The 16835-nt window shown below is 38.6% G+C and overlaps 1 long non-coding RNA gene across 3 annotated transcripts in view; it reads left to right on the forward strand.

Moving 5' to 3' along the window:
• Positions 1 to 16835, forward strand: part of LOC134561935 (uncharacterized) — a 119540-nt gene that overhangs the window by 43000 nt on the left and 59705 nt on the right. The window lies entirely within an intron of this gene.

Below are 16835 nucleotides of genomic sequence, written 5' to 3' on the forward strand. Positions count from 1 at the left end.
ATGTCTCTTGCTCATCCACACCAGCTCAAATAGGGTAGGAAAGTGATCCCACAACTGAAGCCTTAATATTGGCCTTACCAATCCAGCAGCCAGTGCTCTCAAATGAGACTGGAGCCCAGTATGCTAAGAGTGGTGTGTTCTTGCCTATGGAAATGCAATCTCAGTAAATAAAAGAAGGGAAAAATATGTCAGAGAGGTACAAAAACATGTGAAATCATCAAGATCAGTCCAGCTGAAAACTTAATTTTTTATCCAGGTTTCCTGGATTACATGTGGATCACACTGACAACAGTCAAAGGTGTGCAAAATGTTATCTAAAATACTTGCCATTTCTAACTGGTCTTTGACCATTGCATTGTTAATTATTTATTTTTAATAGGATGGACTGGGAGTCTGACTGGACAAGAGTCATAAGGGAAGTAGTTGGGGGTTGTCTTTACAAATGAGATTGGGATGCAGAACCACAAAACTAAATGCTTTTCCTTGCTGGGTAATTCCTTTGGCTTCTTGGCTTTCGTTTGGCATTTCATTGCTACAACTTTACACCACTGTAGTCGTGGCAGTAACCCTAGCAAAGAACTGGAATTAAGCCTTGGCAGATCAGGAAAGCTAAAATTAACTACATTTCTGAACATTTATCTTACTACTTTAGGGGTAAAATAGTAAGTTTTAATTAAAAAAGAATAATTTTGTAAATAAAAATTGATCATACTGACACCTGTTTTACCACTGAGGCAGGTTTTTCAAGACATTTTAAGTATTTAAATATCACTATTGTATGTCAGCATTCATAAACTTGATGTTGATAGGAAGACAATACAGTGTTTATATCCAATAAATACGAGTGAAGTGCCCAAGGCTTTTGTGTCCATAAGGAAGCTTAATACTGCACATTCATATTGTAGTATATGAAAGTAATTTGTTTCTGGCAGTGCCTATTTTATCCAGGTTTGACATATAAACAGACAAAATCATATGAATAAATCCAGACCTCCATATGTGTCAACAAGTGCATAGCTGATCTTACAAGTAAACAAACCCAAACACACCCCTGCTCTGTGCCATCGTCTTGGTCAAGCACCTTTGACATTCTGCTGGCTTGTGCTTTCCTGCGTGCTGGTAAAATGACAGGTAGGAGGTATTTGACAGAGTGTCTGTGACTAAAAGAAAATAAACTGATGGAGTACACCAGTGCTGACATGCAATGTAGAAAGAAGAGAACGTGAAGTTGTGTGGTGTGGCGTACACAGTTTATAAGTACAGATTGGAGCATTTTATCTAATGGGAGCACCAGGACAGATTTGCACAGCTAATCACAAATGAGTGCCAGTGACACCTTTTTTTCAAATAGGCTGTTATGTATTTATTATATGTATACCAGAAAGCTACTTCAGGAATTTGTATTTCCAATTTAAAATAAAAATAATGAGAAATAAATAGAATAATAGTGACAACTAGATTAGAGTTGGTACTTGAACACATTTTGAAGTATGTGGATTTAGACCACTAAATTTGGAGGCAAAACACCACAAACAGGAAGCCCCTGCCCTCTGGGAAAATTCAAACCTGATTCCATGGTGCCTGGCTGAGGCCCACACATGTAATACAGTATTTGACTGCAAGCATGTGCACACAGGAGGGACTGGTAAAAGGGAGACCATGTTTCGGTACACCAGAGATATCTGGAGTAATTCAACTGGAGTAGGAAGAACCACATATTTACAGCTGCATGCCTAAATGAACAGTATGGTCCATAGTCTCCAGAGTGTTAAAAAAAAAATGAAAATAGGGCAGTCTCTTGAAAGTTCTCTCTGCTTTTGTCCTACTGAAATTATGTAACATTTAATAATCCCTTCTTTATTTTCAGACTTATTTGTTAAGTCCAGGAATTATTACTTTTTCTTGGCAACAGCTAATCCATCATTCTCTAATTTCTCTACCTTGGAAGTTGCATTTTTTATTTTACAGTTGGCATCATCCTCAAAAGAAAACAAACAAGCTGGTAGTCAGTGAAAGAAAGGACAAGAAATATTAAAGAAAGGATAGGGAAAAAAATCTTCAAATTATGTTTAGCCCCATCTGGCCCTAGAAAAACATGGAAATGGATGATCGAGTGCAGATTCCAGGATGGGCTGCCTTTCAAGGGAAACAAAATCTGGATATTTCTATGTCTAGACCACAGAAGAAAAAATGCTTTCGTGCTAATTAACCCATTAAAAGCTTACAAACCCTGAGTGGTGCCTGGCAACATACGGAGGGAAGTTCGCAGATTTAAGCTGCCAAAGGAAATGTGGGAGGGTGCAGCCTGGGAGTCAGGAGATCTGGGTCCTGCTGCTTACTCTAGCCCTGGCTTGATCTTTGATTTTAGCATCAGTACTCAGCTTTTCTCTGCCTTGTTTTTTCTCCCTTTAAAGTGGGACTGTGGCATTGCCGTCCCTCCAAGAGCGCTCTGATATCAACAGAGGAAAAATGCTATGAATCCCATCTTGCTCTTTTATGTTGTATACCATTTATCCAAATGTTGTCTAAGTAGAAACCAGAGTCTAAGTTTGTATGCTGAAGTCAGATGTTAAATAGTCACTGAGTAAGCATTTCTTTAGGACCATCTATATTGCTAAGAGGGTAAACAAAGCAGAAAATAATATGCTCCATGCTTCTCTTTCAGTGCATGTATTCAGAGTTTCTTTCTAAGTGAGGTTTACAGGTTTACTGATGTTAGCCCCTCAGAAACCTATTAATTGTGCTTTGGACTGATTTTTTTTAATTATTAAAGCATAATCACCATAAGAGTGCTCTTAAAAAACAGGTTTAATATGGATGGAAAGGAAAAAGTAGAAACAATATTTCACCCAGGCAGGTGCTGCCCTTGATTCTTTCCATACTCCTCAGCCCATCCCTTCAAGCACCTGCCGTTATGGTCCTGCTGACTGGGAACAGAGTGGAAATTGTTCCCACATGACTGCTTTTTGAATTAAACAAATACCCACTAGAAGACAGAAAAATCCATATTAGCTGCATCAAAGAGAAAAAAAATCCAAATCCAGGCCTGCCTGGATCTGGGCAATACATTGAACGTCTAGTACCTGAGTTTTACCTCTTGCTCCTTTGTCAGCTCCCTCTGATGCCTTGGCAACCCTCCCACTCCTGTTACCACAGCTGCTAGCTCAGGCCTTGCTGCTCTAATTTCACTGTCTGCATTACCCACTTTCCTATTTGGAAACACATGTTCCTCATTTGTTTACATACCACCCTTTTCCTGGATTGCTCTGACTTTCCCAAACTAGGGATCTCACAAACTGCTGGGGAGGGAAGGGAAGCTGGAGAACGTTGGTTTGGTGATGGCTAGCAGGAACTCTGTGTTAGAACTTCAAAACTTAGACAATCCTCCATAAGCAAAAGAAGTTAATTAATAATATATAATTTGGGAAGGAGCTTGAGAGGGAAGGGTCACTTTTAGCAATTTGGTGTTCCTTTGGTGTTTGCAGACATTTCACACTAATAAATTAGTTCAGTGTGTTTCTTAGCATCTGTTTAAATGTTTGGGTTGTCACCCACTGATTGCTAGGTTGAGAAGTGCCCAAGCAAAGGTTTATGGTCCCACCAGGTTGAGATGGCTGTTCAGCAAGAATGCTGGCTTAGATGTTTAAATAAGTATGGGTACCTTGAGCTTCTAGAATTGCCTGGATGGTAGGAGGATGTCCTACCATGCTTCTCTTCATTCTTTCCTCTAGATTGTCTGTTTCTCACTCCAGCTTCCTAAAGTGTATTTCTATCCTCCACCCTGCATAATTTAAATCTGTATTTTCATTCATTCTTATTCTGGACCTCATCTTTTCTTCCATGCACCTGCATTCAGTCCTACACATCTTTGTCACTGAATCCCAGAGTGACACAGAGGTCTCTGGAGTCTCTAAGTTAGTCTGCATGTTCAAAGTGGGCTGCTTAGAACCATATCCAGTTGGGTATTGACATACCCAAGGATGACACAACCTTTCTGGGCATTTTTTCCAATGTCTGCCCAGCCTTAAAATATAAGAAAATATTTTTCTGCCATTTAAATGGAGTTTTCTGTATTTCACTTTGTGCCCATTGCCTCTTATTCTGTCCGTGAGAAGACTATGCCTCCATCTTTTTACTCTGCCTCCTACACTATTTACACATTTTGGGAAGTTCCCCCGTTTCTTTTGATAAGACCCTTGTTGGTTTTTTTTTTAGTTCTCTTGATTGGTTATCATATCAAATGTTAGACAGGGAGGGGACCACTGCAGTGAGAAAGTCCTAAGAAGTTCTGCCTGATTACAGGATGAGCCTGCCTGGAGTCATCAGACTGCCTGTGCTTGGAAGACAAGTGCCCCAAGGCAAATGGATATTTCCCGGGGAGGAAATGGGCTGAGCATGGGCAGGAGCTCTCTCCTGGACTTCTCTGACAGTGGTGACAGGGAGTTGAACCCAGTATTCAACTCAATATTGGCGTGAAGCTGGAGAAAGTGAAGCAGTGCCAGGAGAAAGTCTTCCCTGGAGAAAAAGAGCTCTAGACAGAAAAACAAATAGCTTAGAGGAAAATAGGGTCAGGCATCTTCTGACTTTTTGACTGAGATAAGAATGGAACATGGGTTGTTTTCATAGAGTAGGTTTCAGAAATCTGGATGGTGGCAGAAATATGAAGTTCATTTGGGGGACATGGGCAGAATAGTACCCAGACCCTTGAAAATATGCCTATGCTGACAAAAAACTGAATGGAGTTTTGATAACAGAACATTGATAAAAAGTGGCATTACAGGGTACAGGACACATTGGTGCAAAAAGGGTATCAAATACCAGCTGCAAAGCTCAGGTGTAGCTTTACACCCTTTGCTACAGCATATTTCAACATTCTTTTTCTGTCTTTGAGCTAGTCTCCAGTCTTAAGATATGAGAGGTTTTGCCCTTTCCAGAGACTCTGTAAGTTCATAGGAGTGAAACCTTTACATCATATCCTGCTAATACTCATGCCAAAAGTGTGAACAAAATCTGAACTCTAGGGGAGACAGTAATCAGGGGAAGTCAAGTCAGCTGACCTTTTAAACCTGGTAAGCAGATTTTTAAAAACATGTTATGATTTGATAATGGAGCGAATTTGTTTGAATTTGGAGCTTTGTTACAAATTATCTTAACTCCTGAGTCAAATAGAGCATGCCAGCATATTAAACTCAACCTACATAAAGCCAGACTGCCAAATGCATGTTGATTTATAACCTGTGAGATTATAAAATCACAATTAAAGAAAATATAAACTTTGAATAGTACAGCTGTGAGTTCAGCTTTGGTCACTTAGGAAACTAGCTTTTATCCTTATCAGTCCAAAAGCATTCTCCTGTCTAAATGGGAAACATTTCTCTTAGATTAAGATTCAAGTGTATAACTTCAGAGTTGAAAATGGAAATATTTTGTTATTCTTTGAAGATTGTCTTTCCACTCTTCATCAGATACAGTGGGTATGTATGTGTAGTACATATATCTTCCCAATGTAAGCTCTCACCATGTCAAGTCATCCATCAAATAAAGTTACTAACTTCACCCGAGATTTCCTCTGCAGAGTATTGTGCTAACAACTGATTTTTGGTTCAGTAGCTGAATATTTTAAAAAACAGATCTAACTTGAATTATCTATTCCTGACCAATATGAATAAATGAAGAGGGTTTTGCAAGTCAAATTAACATTTTGGCATTTGAAGAGAACAGATAAGTGGAGATGAATGACTAGACTTGAGGAATGTGGACAAAGTAAGTGCGGAGGTTTTGGCACTGTGAGATAAAAAAGGAGTATTGAGATAAAAAAGGAGTATTCTCCTTTGGCTTTTTCTTTGCTTTTTGTACAACTGTTGCAGAATGTCATTTTCTGTTAATGCTCAAATCAAATGTTGATTGTGCAGGAAAATGCTCATTTTCCCCAGTTTTCTTCTAAAGTGGAAAAAGCAAACAAGAATAGATTCAATCTAATATTGTTAGAATTTTCTGTCAAACAAAAAGCAATTATTTACTCATTTCTACTGACTAGATTTTTATTATTTGAGTGGAAGAAGACACACCAAGCAACAGCATTCAGTAGTAATTTCACAGCTATGTACACAGAGCTAACACATGATTTTGAGTTCTTTATAGAAGCCAATAGTTCCCAAAAAATTTTCTATGTCCTATAAACTTATTCTTTTTCCTCTGAGAAAATAGCCACAGTATACCATATAATTGTGCAGCATCATTCCTGTTAATGTTTTATATAATGATTATAGAACATGGTGCTATATATTATAAATATCTATTTCTCCTTCTCTCTAGATGTTTTATTACTAAGTAGTCAAAGTGAAATTAAGCAGACTATGTCTTTAAAAGTGAGGTTATTTTATATGATGCTGAAAACCACCGTGTTTTGCTAACATAGGGTCAATCTGTTAATAAAGTAAAAAGGAACAAAGAACAATAGCAACTCTTCTCATAAATCTGTTTTGGCCACATTTTTGTGTAGGTCTTTATTTCCTGAGAGATTAAAGCACATTACAGAAGAATTTGGAAAAGACAGATTAGAAGACATTTAAATAGTTTAGGAAGAGGACTTCTAACTTGGTTGTTCTACCAATTCCATTTGAACCAAATTTTGTTAGAAGCAGAAGGAGGCAGATAAAATATTTTAATATATGTTTAAACAAAACACAGTTTTATTCAGAGGTCATAATGCCCTCTATTAGTATTCTAACACTATTTGTACAAACCAAGGAATTTAGTGTGGAGAGTGCTGACCAATATCATGAATTGTAAATGTACATGTGTATCAAAGTTCTCACCAGAAGTATTCAGATCCCACTTTCATGCATATTTTTTTGGAAGGGGGGGGTTATCTGTGAAAGCTTGGAAGGAAAACCGTGCCACCTGGGCAGCCATCATAGTAGGAGGAATGAAAACGTAGCTACTGAGAGCAGTAGCTGTTCCAAATTTACTGTGACCAGATTACAGGTCATCCTTAGTTTGCCTAACCTGTTTCATGGGATGGGAGGTCTCTACAACCTGTGAACCAACAAAAAATGCTAATTTAATGTAATTCATAGTCCACTGTGAATAGTTAATACATCTGAACAAAGAGCAATGTTTGGCATCCTTTGTGCAGACTGATTAAATCATGCTGGCAACCATTACTATTGCTGCTTTACTCACTGTTTATAAACTTAGGTCCTTTGTTGGTTCTGATTTTCCTTTCTCACACAACCTCTCTAATGAGGTGTTGCAGTTACTTTGCAAACTACTGTAACTGAGGAGCCAATTTCTTAGCATTCCAGGGCTAGCTAGTATTCATACTTCTCCCATGCTTTCCTGAGTGCTAATATCTATTTCTAAGCTCTCCTTGGAGCCCATCACTGTACTTCAATAATGAGTTAAGTCACCTCAACATCATTAATGGAGACACCATTTTACATTAAACAGTTTGTCATTAACTTCTTGAGTATCAAAATACTGCAGGGAGTGTGGTTTGTGTTTTTCACTTTTTTTTTGTTTATAATGTTATTGATTTCCTTTGTGTCTGGAAGAGGTTTAGAGGTTGATAGGACATAGTCCTGTTGAAATGACTTTATGTTTTCAGTAGTGTGGTCCAGCAGTTTTGCATCTCCCCATATGATGCCCAGCTGTTTCTTTCCCTTATCCTGTCATTCACTTACACTTTGTGATGTAATGGGGTGACATTTTTATGAACAAAATATTCTTTACATAGCTGTGACTGTATAAAATCACCCTTTGTGCTTCATAGATAGCAGCCTTGCTATAAAATGCTTTAGAAATATGCAAATACAACAGTGGGATTTCACTACACTAACTGCTGCACTGTTCGGAATGTTTGCCTTTTTCTCGAATACCAATCTCTGCCATAATTTCTGGAGGTTAAAACAAAAAAGATAGCATGAAGAGAGACTCAAAGGACTGAAGTCAAAATGGCTTTTCCATTCCTGATTCCCTTGGAGTTTGTGAGGGTTCTTAGTTAATGTTGGCATAACCGTTCCTAAGGCACTCTGAGTGCAGTATTGTGGAATCGGTTATCAAGTTCTACAGGAAATTTTAAGTATCTGAATTTAGGTTTTGGTTATAATATAAAAAAATCTTGTAGAGAAATAAACACTGCAGAGCAAATCCTTAGGTGGTTATTTATCACTCGGCATGCAGAGTTATCCGTGGTTTGCATGGGCATTTCTGCCTTTGAAACATTTGTTTTGGACACTCTTGCCCCATTGTGCAGCACAAAAAAGCCCACATTCCTGTTCTTCGTTATCCTATATCCTCTGGCACTGCTATTGATATTGCTTGAGTGCCACAGTGTGGCTGGTGCCCTTCTGTCATGACAAAATAATTCTGTTTTCAAATGCTGCAGTACATGTTTTCTCAAGCTACTCTTTCACTCTCTCTTTTGTATTTGTTGTGTAGACCTTCTTTGTAGCCTCTCAGCAGCACTGGGACTCTCTCCAAAAACAAGGGTGAGGGAGGAAGCTGGGCTGCTTGAAGCACCTAGAAGTTTTGCTTGGATGTCAAAATATATGAAAGGAGGTCTTCTCTTATAGGAAAAAATCCTGATAGGGAGAAATCTTGATAAAGGGAAATTGTATTTGTTCCTGTTATTACTGTAGGGTAAGATTCTTTCTGGGTGTCCAGTGGGACTAGCATAGTGCAATGAAAAAAGCAAAGAAGAATTATGGTGAGATTTTTTTAAGGTCTTGCTCTGTTAATGTGTAGGAGTGCAAAATGTGTAGGAGGTGTTTGTAAACCCAAGGAGTCTTGTGCTTACATTAACAAGAAAAGAAACTCAGGTCTGACATCTGCCCAGTGTCCTAGAGAGATTGTGGGACTGCCAGAGACCTGTATGGTTTTGCTACTCTTGTGATGCAATGTTATGTCTCTGGCACATTTATCCCAGCACACATTTCAGTAAGCTTAGTTATTAGAGATGCTAAGTTGGCTGCCTGTGAAATCAACCTGGGTCAGAAAGTCATGGGTTTTCTTGGATATTTTGTTAGCCACTACTGAGCATCTTGTGTGCAAAATCTCTAGGGTCCCTAATTCTATTTTTGCTAGGGTTCCCATGGGGTATTGTACCAAAATTGATGCTAGAAACAAAATGGCTACCACAACTGGAATTTTTATAGAACCTTGGAGTCCTTTTACAAAGGACTTTTGTAATATCTGGGAGTGAGTTTGTTTGTTTGTTTGTTTGTTTTAATTTAGCAGTTGTTTAGTTCTGGGCTTTATGCTCCAGATCAGGTTTGCAGCTCTTATTTCCAAAATCCAAACATCACCTTATAGATAGTATTTTGCAAGATCAAAACCTTAGAAGATAATAATTATGTTAAAGATAATAAAACTCAAGTGCCTTCATTTCTCTTTGACTTATGACAATATATAAAAAACTACATTCCTCTTTATGTAAGCTGTATTTGAACATTGCACATGTGCAGGGAATGGTAACAATTTCTTGTCTGACTGACTAAATGAAGACTGTCACTTCCTTTGGACATGCAGTAAATGAAACCAGTTTTGGCCCAAGATGAAAATGGGTAGAGCACAGACTGATCTGTTGCTAATAAAAACCAACAGTGAGAATTACTCAGCACTGCAAATTCATAAATATTGGTTATATAATCTTAGGTCCCATTAAAATGTGCCCTTGACATCATAGCACATTCATTGGAATTCGTTGGTAAATAAAGCAATTATATGTGATTAAGTAAGCCTACAACAATGTCAGTCTACCTTTCATCATATTTTAGGTTTTCCATAATGACATTTTGGCAAGTAAACTTGATTTTTGTCTCCATAATAAATGCACTTTGGTATGATTAAAGGCATACCACAGCAGTCAAACTTCCCCTGTTTATCTGGCCGGTTCCATAACAGGAGAGGGGAGAGAGCTCCCAGATCCCAAGTCTCTCTGTCTGGTGGATGCTCACAGCACAAGTCTTAACTATCATGGCTTATGCTCACTTTGATGGCTGTTCTGCTTATATCCAGTGTTAAGCCTATATGACTTGTTTTATTACCCTTTTCAGTAAAGTTTGCCAACCATAGCAAAATGAATGTCTTTCCTGCAAGGAGTGCTGTGTTCAGTCTCCTCAGGAATATCTGCTGTGGCAGCAGGATGAGGGAGAAATTGCAGAAAAGGGCTGTTTACTGGAGAGGGTAGTTCTGGTTGGCAGATCAGCACCTGACATTAACCACACAGAGCTAGGTGAACAAAAGAAACCAAGCAATGCACTGGGAGAGAAAGATGCAGAGACACTTCATAAATCTGTAATTCAAAGAACAGTTCACCACACATTCTAGGCTGACGTTCAGGCCAGCTTATTGCATTCAGACCTTTTCCCTTCTCTTCATGCCTTTGTAAGGTTGCATTCAGCAACCACCATTACCAACAAATGGTTAAGGTAATAAAATATCTTGGACTAAGCTAATCCTGTAAAGGAACTGCTGATGCTTAGTCTGAGAGTGTTGAGAGAACAGAAAATTGGTGGGATGATGGGTTGGAGGAAGATACAGAATGCCTTTTGAGTATATTGCTTCCTATTCAAATTCTCAGCTGGATGCCATATCAGGAATGTACTTTTTCATTTGGCCAAGATAGTCAGTCCTTTTTAATTCTACAAGTGGTTGTTGGAATGTGAACCTGAAATCAAAAGAAGTAAAATGGAAGAAGCCAAGTACTTTGTGTGAGATTCATAAAATAGTGTTAGAAGCACGTACAGCACTATACACTTATGATACATTTTCAGTATTCTTATAATACAATAGAGCAAAATAAAAGGTCCACATGGTTACCAACTCTCTATCTGTTATGGGGATTTGATGGAAGAACTGCACTTATCCATCAGCAACCTGATTCTGCTTGCATTGAAGTCATATGGAGTTTTGCCAAAGGCTTTAGTGGGTGTAAGAATAGGATCTGGGAGGCTATAGATGAGGAAAAGCCAGAGCTTGTAAAGTTTTCTCAGCATGTTATTGGATAAGTGCCACTGTCTAGAGGGCAGTGGGTGGCCTAGAGAGAAGTTTCAGAAAAAAAGAGATAGAGCATGAATTCAAACAATTTTTGAGGGAAAAATCTTGTATAAAAGCCTTTTGAGGGAGATCATATCTTGCTATTGACTAGTGACAGTGGAAGAGCCCACTGTGTCAGAAACAAACCAGTAACAAGTCTAGGTTTAGGGTTTAAGTGTGTTGCTTCACAAAGCAATGGTGTTAGAGAGATGCACCAGACAAAAGAAAATGGATTTGGGTGGCCAATTGATGTTCATGTTTGTCAGCCCAAAGGAGCCAGACCTGGAATGAAGGTGTAGGAAGATAAACCTTGGAGATATACCTTGTGCTTTGGAGACTTTTGTTTGTACATTGTTATACTTCATGGAAAGCAGTTCTGTAGTTGTCATTCTGGGGAAAGGGCACAGCCATGGAAGGGGGATATGTAAGAACAGTTAACCCATAAACTAGGAACAAAATGGAATTTTCCACTTGCAAATGAAAATTTCCAAAATGGATATGTAGCTCAGGAGGTCACAAATATAAAAGCCACAAATTTTCTAATCCGTGATCCATAAGGGCATCAGGAAGATGCTGCTGGATACACAGACTAACTATAGTTACATTACTCTCCACATAGCAGTCAACATAATACAGATAAAACCAGGGAGACCTGGACTGTCTGATCTTTACATCACTGCTGTTACCATCAGAAAAAATCCCCTAAATTCACTTCATATCCTGGAGGAGACATGCTATATAGACTATTGTCATGCAGTTTTGTATATCTTAACTGCTCTAGCCTTTTTACCTTGATAAAAACAGGCAGTTGACTACATGTGCAGACATCAACACACTTCAATCTATGCAGTTCCATCATGGTGAGCGTGATTAGAGGTGTGTAGGACATGCACAGAGACTGATTCTTGGAATATCAGTGTTAGACCTATGGAAAGAGACCTGAAGGTGTTAAATGTAACAGTGTCAGCCTTTGAGAAAGCAGAAAGACAGAGGTACTTGTATAAGTGTAGGAACATTATACTGAAAGACAGATCCAATGTCCAGCTCTGCCATTCTCCTCTTTGAATGCTTGGATACACCATCATGCCCTCAAATCTCATTTTGTAGAAACCATAAGAATATATGTTACCCTTTCTGTTTCCAGTTTTGGAAATCTGAACAAAGTGGATACAAGTAGTATGCTGAAGTGGATCAGAAAGTGCTGTTTTAAAAATCAATCTCAAAAACACCCCAAACAAACCCAAACCAAAACCAACTGTTGGCTTCAAGCATCTTCAGATGTGCAGTGAATTGAAGTGCAGTGGCCAATATCTTTGTGGTTTCAGCCAGGGCTCAGATGGCAAGACCAAGATCTGAAACCTTAAGCAGTCTGCATGTCTGGTATTTGTCCTTATTTTTTTTCTATGTTTGATTTCACACTGTGTATGTCCAATGAAAGGATTCAGCCAGGGGACACTTGAGACTGGAAAAGGCATGCCGGGGAATCATGGCACCAACATTTCTGCCTCTGTGCTTTTCTAATCCAGGAAAACCATGGTGAAGGTGACCTTATCTGTCACCCCAAGATTCCATTAGGGTTAGAGCTCAGAGAGCCAGAAAGCTTGTAGTCCTTGAGACACTGTGGGGGGATCACATCAGAGCTCCAGTGTTGCCACCTCCACACCTTTCTAATCTGGGTCATCCATGGTGATGGGATGAGGGAAAGTCATTTGAGGAATGGCTGAGGTCACTTGGGTTTCTTCAGCCTGGAAAAGATTGAGAGAAGACCTCGTGGTCTACAGCTTCCTCATGAAGGAAGTGCAGGAGCAGGAACTGACCTCTCCGGCGACCAGTGATAGGACATGAGGGAGTTATAAGAAGCTGTGCCTAAACCAGAGAGTGTTCCAGGCAGTGGAACGGGCTCCCCAGGGAAGTGGTCATGGCACTAAACCTGCCATAGCTCAAGAAGTGTTTGAACAATGCTCTCAGACTCATGGCGTGACTCTTAGAGTGTCCTGTGCAGGACCAGGTGGTGGCTTTGATGATCCTTGTGGGTCCTTTCCAACTCAGAATATTCTAGGAATCTATTATTCTATTCTATTTTTTTACTTGGAAACAGCAATATTTATTACCACTTGCAACAGGAAAGGTCAGAGCACAGGATACAAACTTCGCACTCTTTAAAGTAGAATTCTGGAAGGCACAAAGCTATAGCTGAAAAGAGGAACTCCTAATTCACCTTTTATATCCCTTGTCAGCATTCACAGAAGGGGATGCAGTGGAGATTTATGTATCAGAATTCCTAAATTAAGTGAAAATCTAGTATCTCTGAATGACCTGATGCCATTCATTAAACTGGGATCATTGAAGACCTCTCTATATGTAATCCCCTTATATTTATCTGCCAAGAAACTTGGCTAATACATTCATCAGTTTTATAATGGAAAATCAACTTGTGTATAGTAAAGAACTTGCATTTTCTTCCTAGCAAGTTTTTAATATTTACAATGAAAAGGTATGCATCTGATCTACAAGCTGGGCAATAACCACTCTTGGGTAGAAGAGTATAAGAAAAAAATTGGAAAGAAGAGGGAATTCTGTTCCACTGGTATCTCCTCTTGGGATCCTTCCAGCCAACACATATTTAAGCACTTCTATAAACTTACCGTCTCAGAAGAAATATCAACACCAGTTGCATTTCAGCCTCTTTTACAACCTGATAATGGTATGTGCTTTTTTAGGGACTTGTGAAGCTCTGTTTCAAAGAGTAGTCACTGTTTTATATTGCCTGATGGCTTTTCCAATTTGCTCTGGTTAAATCTGATCAAAGCGCTGCGTGTGAACAGCAAATCGGCGTGCACAGATTTCATATCGTGTATGCAGCTTGTTAAAGAGCATCAGCCTGCAGTTCTTCCTGCATTTTTGCAAAAGTCCTGTCTTACACCAAAGAATACGGAGGGTGCTTTTGCTATGAAACTTCTTAAGTCTCTAGTTTAGATGCACAGTGAGGCCACACAGTTGACAGAACACTGAGCATGAGAAACTTCCTTTGTCCTTTACAAGTATTTGCCCTTCCTGAAAGGTGTTTACCCCATGCAGGTAAGGGAGTTTCTGTGATTTGGTGCACAAGTTTACCATGATGCAGTACACACACAGGTCAGGGAGGTGCTCTAAGACAGCAGAGGCCACACCTTGTGGCCCGCAGTGATGTCCACGAAGCACATGTTCTGTTCACCTGTCACAGAAGAGGCTGCAAAAATACACAGCAGTCATCATCAGACCAGAACTGTTAATTTCTGTGTTCTTTTCTGCAGGCAAATCAGAACTGGCATCCTAACCCAGGACTGGTCAGGTTGTATGGATGATTTCAGGCTTCTCTCAGCTTTGTTCTCTTCCTTTCTTTTAAAAGGTTCAGTAATGGAGTGAAGTGTTAAAAAAAAAAAAAAAAAAAAGCAACACCACAGTCGGGAGCTTTCCTTTGTTTCCACAAGCAGATTTAATTTTTGAATTTTGAGGCTGCACCAGGTGTTTTGAGAATGGTACATAGATCTGTGCTGGAATGGAAATCACTGACAACTGCTCTCTTGTTAATGTCTTCTGTATATATCATCTGAGGAACTGTGCTATCGATGGCATAGCTTTCATCCAGAGTAATTATCTTTACACCAGCTGTGCAGAACACACCTAAAGGTCAATTTATTTATTTATCTAGTTATTTATTATTGCATGCAATTTCACACACATACAACTCGAGGTGGATTTAAAAAGGGCTCAGGATATTTCTTAAAAATAGATATTTCTATTGCAAAGATGCTAATTAAGGCCATCCAGATTAATCAGATTGTCATATATGGTAGAATAAGAGAATAATTTTGAACTAGAAGTTTAATGTTATTTTAACTCTAAGTTTCAGTTTATCTGGAAATTTAATGTAATTATATAAAAAAAATCTCGCAACAAAGCTAGCAATGATTCAGGTCTTGAATTTGGGTTTTTTTTTCAGATTCTTTGTTATGTGTTTCCTATAAACTATAAAAATTATCTTCTCTTCATTTGTGTTTCACAATTGCAGATTTTAATATTCTCCCAAAACTCCATAAAAAGGGAAACTGACAGCAGCATGTCCAGGAGAGAACAGCTTGGTATGTTAGAAATTAGTTAATTTTGGTAAGATTCAATGGTCTGCAAAACTAAATGCAAATTACATTTAATCTAGTTCCTACTTTTTAAAACTGTGAAACTAAGAGTATCAATTTTAGGATAATAAGGCATGATTTTATTTTTAAAATAAAGTGTTAGGATTCTTATATCTCAGTAAAAATAAAAACTTAATTTTGCCTTGTGTGAAGAGGCTTCCTGCAAAACACCACGGTAAGGGGGGATGTTTAGTTCTTGTGATCTGGGACCATTTATTCATTTTGAGCAATTATTTTCAACACTGATTTTTTTATCTTCTCATATGGAGATTGTGATAGTTTACACCGTCTATGTGTTTCCTGTTCACTTTCACAGACTCCAGATAAGCAGTTCAGTGGCCCTGTGTTCACAGTCACAAGATAAACAGATACTAAGAGTAATATTGTTACATTACTCAGTTTAACATGTCCAGTACTGACAGAAAAAATTATACAGACTCCCTGTAGACGATCTTATCTTATAGTAGGGGAAGTATTAGGATTGAGACAATGGTATCATGACCATGTAGTTTCATGTATTCTGTTTTTTTATCTGAACCTCCTTTTTCTTTAAGGATTTCAGTCATGTGTCTGCTACATTTCCATGCAAACACAAGTATCCAACATCACATGTTCTTTGGTTCATGTATAACAGATATGAAACTAGATTCATTGGTTTTGTTGCCTGGATATGCATTTTGTTCTGTGAGATCTGAGAAGAAAGGTTGCTGAGGGAAAACTAGAGGCAGTATGATGTAAATGGGTCATATAAAGTCATACTGCAAAATATATATATATATATGCCAAACAGCAAGTTCCTTCAAATTTAAGCATATGAATAGTTTTTCATACAAAGCGACTAATGTCGGGTCTTACAGGAGAGAAAAAAAAATAAGATGGACCCCATATTACTCACTAAATTCTGCTTTTTAGCATAGAATATTGGTCAGATGCCAAGCCAGCTAACTGTGCCCTGCCTTCAGTATTTGGCTGAAAACACTGATGAATGCTGTTAAGTAGGAAGTTTCATGCCAAGCAAGCCAGCAGCAACTTAAGTAAAAAGGAACTTAAGGGTGGGATAAGTGAAAACAGACACTAACACTGGTTCAGTCTCCGTTTCAGAGCCATATGGCTCTCCAGGAATTGTAACAAAGACACTATGACCTTATTGCAAACCAAGCACTGTGATTAACAGAGTAATAACTTCAAGAGTTTGTTTTTTTTTTTTTAGGATGAAGACTAATTTTGTAAAAAAGAAACCTCACACACTTGATAAGGTGAAGGGAAAGTCTATCACTTGGCTAGAATTAAGAATACTTTCTATTGGACTTTACAATGGCTTTGATTTTTGCTTTTATAATGAGTTAAGTAAGAGGAAATTTGATTTGGATTTTTCTGAGTTGCACTGCCAGAGACAGTGCAAAACGAGACTTTCAGGAACCCATTTGAAGGAAGTATATTCCACTGGATCTGTAGGACTTCCATGGCCTGAAACACACACTGGTATTTGTGGAGTAAATGGGAGTGTTGGCTCTTCCCTGATCCAACAGGGACTCAACCTGCAGATCCCATTCTGGGAGATGCAGTGCTTATCTGTGAGAGCAGGACAAAGCACAGGAAGATGAACTTACCCTCTTTGTT

This window comes from Prinia subflava, chromosome 25 (assembly GCF_021018805.1).
Source record: "Prinia subflava isolate CZ2003 ecotype Zambia chromosome 25, Cam_Psub_1.2, whole genome shotgun sequence".
Lineage (NCBI taxonomy): Eukaryota > Metazoa > Chordata > Aves > Passeriformes > Cisticolidae > Prinia > Prinia subflava.